Below are 9345 nucleotides of genomic sequence, written 5' to 3'. Positions count from 1 at the left end.
AGAAAACAGACACATAGACCAATGGAACAAAACAGAGAGATCAGAAATAAGTCCACACACCTACAATCATCTGATCTTTGACAAAACTGACAAGAACAAGCAATGAGGAAAGGACTCACTATTCAATAAGTGGTGTTGAAATAACAGGCTAGCCACATGCAGAAAATTGAAACTGGACCCTTTCGTTATACCATATACAAAAATCAACTCAAGAATGAACTAAAGACTTGAATGTAAAATTCAAAATTATAAAAAGCCTGGAAGCATTCTGGACATAGGAATGGGCAAAGATTTCATAATGAAGGCACCAAAAGCAACTGCAACAAAAAACCATTTTTTATAAAAAGAAAAAATGGACAAATGGGATCTAATTTAACTTAAGAGATTCTGCAAAGCAAAAGAAACTCTATTAACAGAGTAAACAGATAACCTATAGAATGCGAAAAAACTTTTGCAAACTATGCATTCAACAAAGGTCTAATATCCATAATCTATAAGGAACTTAAGCAAATTTACAAGCAAAGAAAACAACCCCATAAAAAAGTGGGCAAAGGACATAAATAGATACTCTTCAAAAGAAGACAAACATGTGGCCAAAAAGTATATAAAAAAAAGCTCAACATCACTGATCATTAGACAAATGCAAATCAAAATCGCAAGGAGATGCTATCTCACACTAGTCATAATGAGTATTATTAAAAAGTCAAAAAATAACAGTTGTTGGCAAAGTTGCGTAGGAAAGGGAATATTTATACACTGTTGGTGAGAGTGTAAATTAGTTCAACCATTGTGGAAAGCAGTGTGACGATTCATCAAATAACTAAAAACAGAACTACCATTTGACCCAGCAACCCCATTACTGGATATATACCCAAAATAATAAAAATCACTCTATTATAAAGATACATGTACACATATGTTCATTGTAGTACACAATAACAAAGACATGGAATCAACCTAAATGCCCATTAATAGTAGACTGAATAAAGAAAATGTAATAAAGACATACCAGAGACAGGGTAATTTGCAAAGGAAAGAGATTTAACGGACTCACAGTTCCACATGGCTAGGGAGACCTCAGAATCATGGTGGAAGGTAAATAAGGAGCAAAGTCACGTCTTACATGGCAGCAGGCAAGGGAGCGTGTGCAGGGGAACTTTGCTTTGTAAAACCATCAGATCTTGTGAGACTTATTCACTATCACAAGAACAGCACAGAAAAGATCTGCCCCCATGATTCAATTACCTCCCACCAGGTCCCTCCCATGACATGTGGGAATTATGGGAGCTACAATTTGAGATTTCGGTGGGGATACAGACAAACCACATCATGAACCATGGAATACTATGCAGCCATATAAAAGAATGAGATTACGTCCTTCGCAGGAGCATGGATGGAACTGGAGGCCATTATCCTTAGGGAATTAATGCAGGAATGGAAAAGCAGATACTGTATATTTTCACTTATAATTGAAAACTAAATGAGAACACATAGAAGGAAACAACACTGGGGCCTATCGGAGGGTAGAGGGTGGGAGGGGGAGAACATCAGGAAAAATAACTAATGGATACTAGGCTTGTTACCTGGGTGACTAAATAATCTGTACAGCAAATTCTTGTGACACAGTTTACCTGTATAACAAATCTGCACATGTATCCATAAACTTAAAATAAAAGTTAAAAAAAGAAAATGCAAAAGAGAAAGAGGTTGGTATAAAAATAGCTGGAATGTATGAAAAAGAAGTCAACAGGAGAAAAGTCAGGACTTTTAGGAAGAAGTTCTGTGAACTTATATAAATATCATGGTTCTTGGGCTCTGAGACAGCACCATCTGCATCCCAGCTTCAATGGACTTAACAAGTATTATGACTTGGTGCTGAAAACTGAGCCTCGCTGCTTCAGATGGCTCCCAATACCACCATTCAGCAGACACGTAAGACAACTTAAGGGGATTAAAATCCTCACTCAGACAGGCTTTTCTTCTTCTGATTCATTTACTATAGGGAGGCATCACCTGCTATCTAAGCTGCTAATGAGTTATAAAACTGGAATCTGTTTTTTTTTTTTTTTCCTTTCTGAAGAATATAGGGGGGGTACCAATAGCCTGTGTTCTGGGAGCTCCTGATAGACAGTTTTGCTCAGTGCTAAATATAAGGTATAAACACTGGGCATTCACTGTGGGCACTGCGCTAGTTTATCCAGCACCTCCATGTTGTGGGGCCCTGCAGAGGAGAAGAAAATGAAGCACAGGCAATTCCTTCTGGCAGCATGAAGGGAGGGTTCACCCAGACCCCTTTCCCAATTCTACTGACTCTCTAATCCACATCTCTCCTGCCCCTGACTTCTTTCCTTTCTTTGTGTTTGTCTCAGAATACTTAGTTTAGCTATTCATAAAAGGCTTATTTTCACTGATTGGCTTATTTATACATAAAATATAATACACAGTTCATGCATAGATCATTAAAGTGTCAGGTTATCTTTGTTACAAATTTTCTTTCATCTCAGGATGAAATCATGTTCACATCTTTTTAGTTGTCACAGTTTGTGGCTCACAAACCTCATAATTTAAACACACACACACACATATGCATACACACACACACACCCCCCAGAGGAATCCTTGAGCTTCAGTTTGATTTAGTGACATAGACCCCCTCTGCTGAGATTTGTTGGAAGGTTTGTCAGCGTCCTTGAATTTCTGGCATTATCATTTGTTTCTACAATGATGGCAGTGATGACAAATAATCCCTGGCAAGAACTCTGATCCCCTCGCCAGAGAGGTTTGAGGTATGAGGGAAAGCAGCCTAGAAACTTGATTTAAAATTCTAGAAAAAAATTTTTTGCGACAATAAATGTTAACTGTCATTCAGATAGCTAAACAGAAGCAGAATTCCTTACATGACAGAGGCTGTTCTGAAATATATAACAAATAAAAAAATCCTTCTTAGACATTTTATTATTATGTACTACAGCAAGAACAAAGGCAGCTAAAAAAGGATATGCTCTGGATGTCTTTCAATGCTCTCCTTACATCGTTTTCAGTTGTATTCTCCCACTCATGGAAGTCAAATCATGATGCATGGATACCATTTTTATTTGGTAATATTGCTTACATTAGGAAGTTAACATCAAATTGATCATATATATGTTTTTTTTCAAAAACTGATTTCATTTTCCTAAATTTCAAAATCACCAAATATTTCTTGTTTAATGGAATCATTAATTCATTGGATTGCTTATTAATTAATAAATAGATATATTAATCTACTTACACAGAACTGTGCTATGTTTAATAAAATCACAAGGGATCTATGCCCTGTTGATATGATTCGGCTATGTCCCCACCAAAATCTCAATCTGAATTGTGTCTCCTGGAATTCCCACGTGTTGTGGGAGGAACCCAAGGGGAGGTAATTGAATCATGGCTTGGTCTTTCCCTTGCTATTCTTGTGATAGTAAGTCTCACTAGATCTGGTGGATTTATTAGGGGGTGCTGCTTTCACTTCTTCCTCATTCTTTCTTGTTGCCGTCATGTAAGAAATGCCTTTCACCCTCCGCCATGATTATGATACCTCTAGCCATGTGGAATTGTAAGTCCAATGAAACCTCTTTTTCTTTCTGGTCTTCGGTATGTCTTCATCAGCAGTGTGAAAACGGACTAATAAACCTGTCTTCTCTAAACTTTAGTGAATCAAGATGAATCACTGGGCAGATGGATGCCTCTTCCTTTTTCTTCAGTGTAGCCACAACAGCATGCCACACCTGTGATGATGCACCTCCGAGCTACCTCATCTGATGCAAGCGAGAAAAAGGAACCCTTACTTGGACAGAGCCCGGTAGCCTGGGAATGCTCAGGGTTGCCACCAGCGGAGAAACCACACTTCCTCCATATGCCAAGTAATCAAGGTCAACAAAAAGAACATTCCAGATTTGCGGCAAGAAAGGCAATTCTGAGAAAGATATTCTACAGCTTCAAGCTATTACAGTCAAATACTCTCCTGCCCAAATTCTATCTAAAACCTTCATATCTTTCTGTTCTCCCTTTGGACAATTGCTCCCTATCTGCTGAAATTTTAAGCATTTTCATTGACTAGCATCATTACAGCCCTTGAATCTCAGGTCATGGCTTAACTTGAAAGCTTGCTAGGCCCAACATTGATGGGAGTTAATCAATACCACAAGTGGATTATGCTTGTCAAACTATTGGAGGCAAATTTCTTTCCATATTCTCAGGTGGCATCTAATTGCTGCCAAGGTGTAGGCAACATGTGGTCTGATTGCACGTGTGACTCAGAAAAGGAGGAGTGTGTACTGGTGGTGGCTACTGTAAAGAGATGATGGTCATAATCCATCTTGGTTCTATTTTCTTTGTGATGAAAAATTAGACCAACTAAAATCATGACTGTTCTTTTGTTTTTATCCTTCTGATTACGGAGTGTTTGATGGTTTGCTTGTATTCTCCATCATTACCAATTTTGTTTTCCATTCTGGGATTTGACCACTACGTTGTGTGAGTATGACAGGTTGCAGGTACCTTCTCATACCAACCATATGGTTGAGAGTTTAATAATCTTCATGTGCTATTTTGGTGTGATAATATTGTATGCATGAATAATCAGCCAATGATGCCCTGCAGGTAAAAGATAAACCACCTGCTAGCTCTTGGGTAGAAGACTGAAGCTATAATCAGTGTCTGTTTAATTTGACTGCAAATAATTAATGATTACAGCAAAGTTTTATTACTCTAAGTGCAGGTCACTTCTTAAAGTTATGGTTTCTAATAATAGAAAACTACTTTCCTACTGTATTTTAAAGAGTAATATTGCAGGCCTACTAATTGGGCTGATGGCAGAAATACCCTGTGATTTGGTAACCAATCTTATAGGCAAAATCAGGAATTCAAAGGAATCTACATGACTTGTACTTCCACCATGAGTCAGTACACCACAGCAATAATTAGATGCCACCTGAGAATATGGAAATAAATTTGCCTCTGATAGTTTGATAAGTAAAATCCACTTGTGGTATTGATTAACTGTGGGAGCAAACTCTAAGAGAATTTAAGTAGGTGACTGTGACACTTCAATAATATGTGATCAGATAGTAATTTCGGAATTATTAATCAGACTCTTTCAAGATAGTAGAAAGCAAAGATCTACTCAGTTATCTCCAATAGTGAACAGTTATTATAAGAAATCACAAAAACAAAAGAAAAAAAAAAAGAAAGAAATCACAGGGAAGGAAGTCAGGAAACATTCTCAGGAGCCTCATAACCAGGGATTAGAGAACCAGGAAAGCTCCTGGGGATTCAAAGGGACTTTTGTCTGAGATGTGACCCAGCAGAATCTCTCTCTTTCCAGAACTGGAAACCCTTTGCTCCATCTTCCAAGCTTTGCTACTGAGATGAATCTATAATTCTCCATTCCTGCTTCTTCGGCTCTCAGCACTACAGACTCAATTGACTCTCCATGGATCTGGCTGTTCCTTCTCATTTAAGGCTTGCTACCTCATGACATCTGCTCCTCCCCATTCCTTCTACTGCCTCCTTTTTGCTGCTGTTGACCCAATTGCCAGACTCCTTCTCTGTGTGTCTCCTTCAAATGCGCCAAGTCAGAGGATCTAAACGGGCTGGCAAAGTCACTGGTGCCCAGAATCATCTTGGACAGGAGTTGCTTATCAAGCTACCTCGTAGGCTGCTGGCCAGCACAGAAATGCCTTTGGGTTACAAGCTTGGGTTACAGGCCCCTTAATTCTTGTTCTAATTAGCTGTAGTCAATGTAGCAGGAATGTGTGGTAAAAAAGTGATCCACTGTGTGTAAGGAGCATCTCAGAAGGGTGCAGAAGGCCCTCTGATGCTAACTAGAGGACCTCCTTCCCTGGCTGATCCAGTATGTTAGGAAATCAGGACAGAATTGTAACTGAGAAAGTGGAAGCCTGGTCAATTGTACTGCGCTGTGTGAATACAGGGATTCCTAGAGGGTAAAGAGGAAATCCCTAACGCTAGTGGTAGTCCATTCGTTTTGCCCAGTAAAGAACATGCTCAGATAGGGAAGTTCAAGTGTCAGTCCATCTGAAAAGTACATTTATTGCAGAGATGTGCTATTTTCATCAAACCCATATATTAACCCTCCTTGTTCTGAGTCCATGCATGTGAAGCGGGCTTCGCATTAAGCCACTTGATGTTGTCAGCCTACTGGGCAGGGATGCGTGGCTCTGCCAGCATGAGTATGTCTGTTTACGTGACAGTCAGTCACAGCTGTTATTATAAATAAGCATACTGATATCTATTTGCTAATATGAATACATCCCTGAGGGGGAAGAACTCACAAAAATCAAAGTTCTGGTCCTGCAAAATTGAGGACCAGCTCTGAAATATGATAAATACCTCCAAGATAGGCTTCATCTTGGGAGGACCTAGCTTAGTTTCTGCAAACCTTCTCTGTACTGTCTCCGCTGCACCACCATGAATAATGAGCCATAGATTTGAAACTTAATACAAAATACTTTATTGCCAACTAAATCGCAATTGTATTCACTCAGCCATGAATAAGCATCAGTTTAATTTAACCAGATCATTGGCCATTGGAGAGCACACTGGGTTCACAACATGTTTTCCAAACTGAACTATGAAAGATAGTTAAAAGGGGAAAAAAAGATTTCAAATATGTTCTTAAGAACAACCTAAACTTGAGACAAATTTATTATTATTTGAGGAATTAAGTAGGTTCTACCATGACCACTCAGCATCATCAATTCTTAACCTTCATTTCTGCCTCTCTCCTATTCATGGGGTCAGTGGACTTTCATTATTGACACCTCTCACACACATACTGAGTTTCAACAAAGTGGCATTCACACAGCTGAGAGCCATTTCTCATCATTCCATTTACTGAAAGCTTCAGGGAGCACTGGTCACATTGTCTTCTGTACAAATGGCACTCAGAGTTGCACAGTGTAGAACCACATGACCGCAGGAGTTGATGGACACTTGCGTGTGGTAATATTCACTCTCTAATGTATGAACTTGTCTTCTTAGGTAAGGAGTATGGATAATTTGAGAAGCAATACCCAACTTTGATATATGAAAATACTTTTCTGAAATATGACCATTACTAGATAGCTGGTAATTAAATTATTAAAATAATTTGTGTCAAATGTTGCTAAGAAAAGAAGAATGTTAGGAGTAACAGCAGCATTACTGAATTGAACAAATTGAATATTGAGTCAGGTGACATGAAACTTTATGTTTTGGGAACTATGTACCATTAAGTGATTTGGAAGTAAAGGATACTTTCGTGGGATAGGAGAGCATGAGTTGTTTGAATAACTAAAGCTTTCATACACCTGTTTTTTATTTATTATTTTGTTTTGTTTTGTTTTGTTTTTGAGATGGAGTCTCGCTCTGTTGCCAGGCTGCAGTGCAGTGGCGTGATCTCGGCTCACTGCAACCTCCGCCCCCTGGGTTCAAATGATTCCCCTGCCTCAGTCTCCCAAGTAGCTGGGGCTACAGGCATGTGCCACCACTCCCAGCTAGTTTTTTGTGTTTTAATAGATATGGGGATCTACCATGTTGGCCAGGATGGTCTCGATCTCCTGACCTTGTGACTCACCTGCCTCGGCCTCCCAAAGTGCTGGGATTATAGGTGTGAGCCACCACGCCCAATCTCATACACCTGTTTTTAAGAAACTTTGTCATTTATTTTCTTTTCTTCTATTTGATTTATACACAGTCTACGATTAAACTACTGCTGTCTCTTCACTTTGTCTTTTGAGTTCTCAGAATATGTGAAAGAGCTATAATTATGAACAATTAGGAAACAAAAGTCTCCAATGTACACACATGTACTAAGAGCAATCAGTGATGAAATTTTTAATGCTCCAACTTAGTAAAACCCACAGGGCTGGGGGCTTGTTTACATCATTCTTCAAGGTTTTGAAAGAAATAAACTGCATAAGGAGGAAATATTACTTTGTGTCTAGGGCCAACGCTTGAAAAATGAATGTTAAATGCAATAAATTGCTTGAGGTGTTTCACTGTGGTCAATAATTCCAGAAAGCACACTATATCTTCATTCTCTGGAAACTGGCTTCTGGGAGGCTCCTCTCTCTCTCTCTCTCTCTCTCTCTCTCTCTCTCTCTCTCCCCCCCTCCCTGTGTGTGTGTGTGTGTGTGTGTGTGTGTGTGTATGAGGGTGTACATTTATTTAAATTTGGATAGGCTAGTTATACGCAAGAATGTCTCACTTCCCTCAATCAGAAAAATCATTCTGAATAGAAATTGTTTGATTGCAGGGGTGGTTATGAGATCCCTTCAGCTTAAAAGCAGCAATTCTCCACCCCATTAATTCCTTATTCAAGTTCTTCACTGTTTAAAGGCTGCTGTTTGTCTCTTGCTCAGACTCGCTGATTTGGAAAGAATCCTGCGATATTCATTACCCAATGAAGCATCCAAGGCTCTTGTTGCATTATCTTATTAAATGAGTAGTTGTTTTTATGATGAACCATAAAAAAGCACAAGAATTACTTCCTGTTATGAAAACCAGTCTGATTTAAAAACAAATCCAGCAAGATGGCCTCAAAATTGGCTAATCCAAATTGTTTATGCCAAATTGATGATGACTAAAAATTTTTAGGATTTCTGCAAAATAGCTTTAAGATGAAACACCAACAACAACTACTTTTGCTGAGACACACACAGTACTAAGTTAGCTAGTATCAGAAAAAGAACCTGGTAAGGTGAAATGGTCTGTAACATGTGCCTCAGCTTTCGATGTGCCTTGAAGGATTTAAGGTAGTGTGAACTAGAGAACTGAGGAACTCAATATGAACAGAGTAAACATGTCTCTTTCTTGCTTGACTTGATTAGTCCCCCTTCCTCTGATGGCCTCCCTCCAGTACAGTCTCCAAGTAACCGAAATGTTCTTTCTTAGATTGGAGTCAATTAAAACTCCTAGATATTTTCTCCTGTGTACAGATGGAGTCCAAGCTTTTAAGCATTCTACCTCATACCCCTATTATTTTGATTTCTCTGTCTCTCTGGATGACGACTCCCTCCTAGACTCACTGCTACCAAAGGCTCTTCCTATCTCTGTTTTATGTGGCAGCACATACTGTTCTTTCTGCCTCGTATGCACTTCCATCCTTGGTCCCTCAAAATCAAATTGAGACATAACTTGCTGGGCGCGGTGGCTCAAGCCTGTAATCCCAGCACTTTGGGAGGCTGAGGCGGGTGGATCACGAGGTCAAGAGACCAGGCCGGGCGCGGTGGCTCAAGCCTGTAATCCCAGCACTTTGGGAGGCCGAGGCGGGTGGATCACGAGGTCAAGAGATCGAGACCATCCTGGTCA

Source organism: Cebus imitator, unplaced genomic scaffold (genome assembly GCF_001604975.1).
Source record: "Cebus imitator isolate Cc_AM_T3 unplaced genomic scaffold, Cebus_imitator-1.0 Scaffold307, whole genome shotgun sequence".
Taxonomy (NCBI): domain Eukaryota; kingdom Metazoa; phylum Chordata; class Mammalia; order Primates; family Cebidae; genus Cebus; species Cebus imitator.
This window is presented reverse-complemented; position numbering follows the sequence as displayed.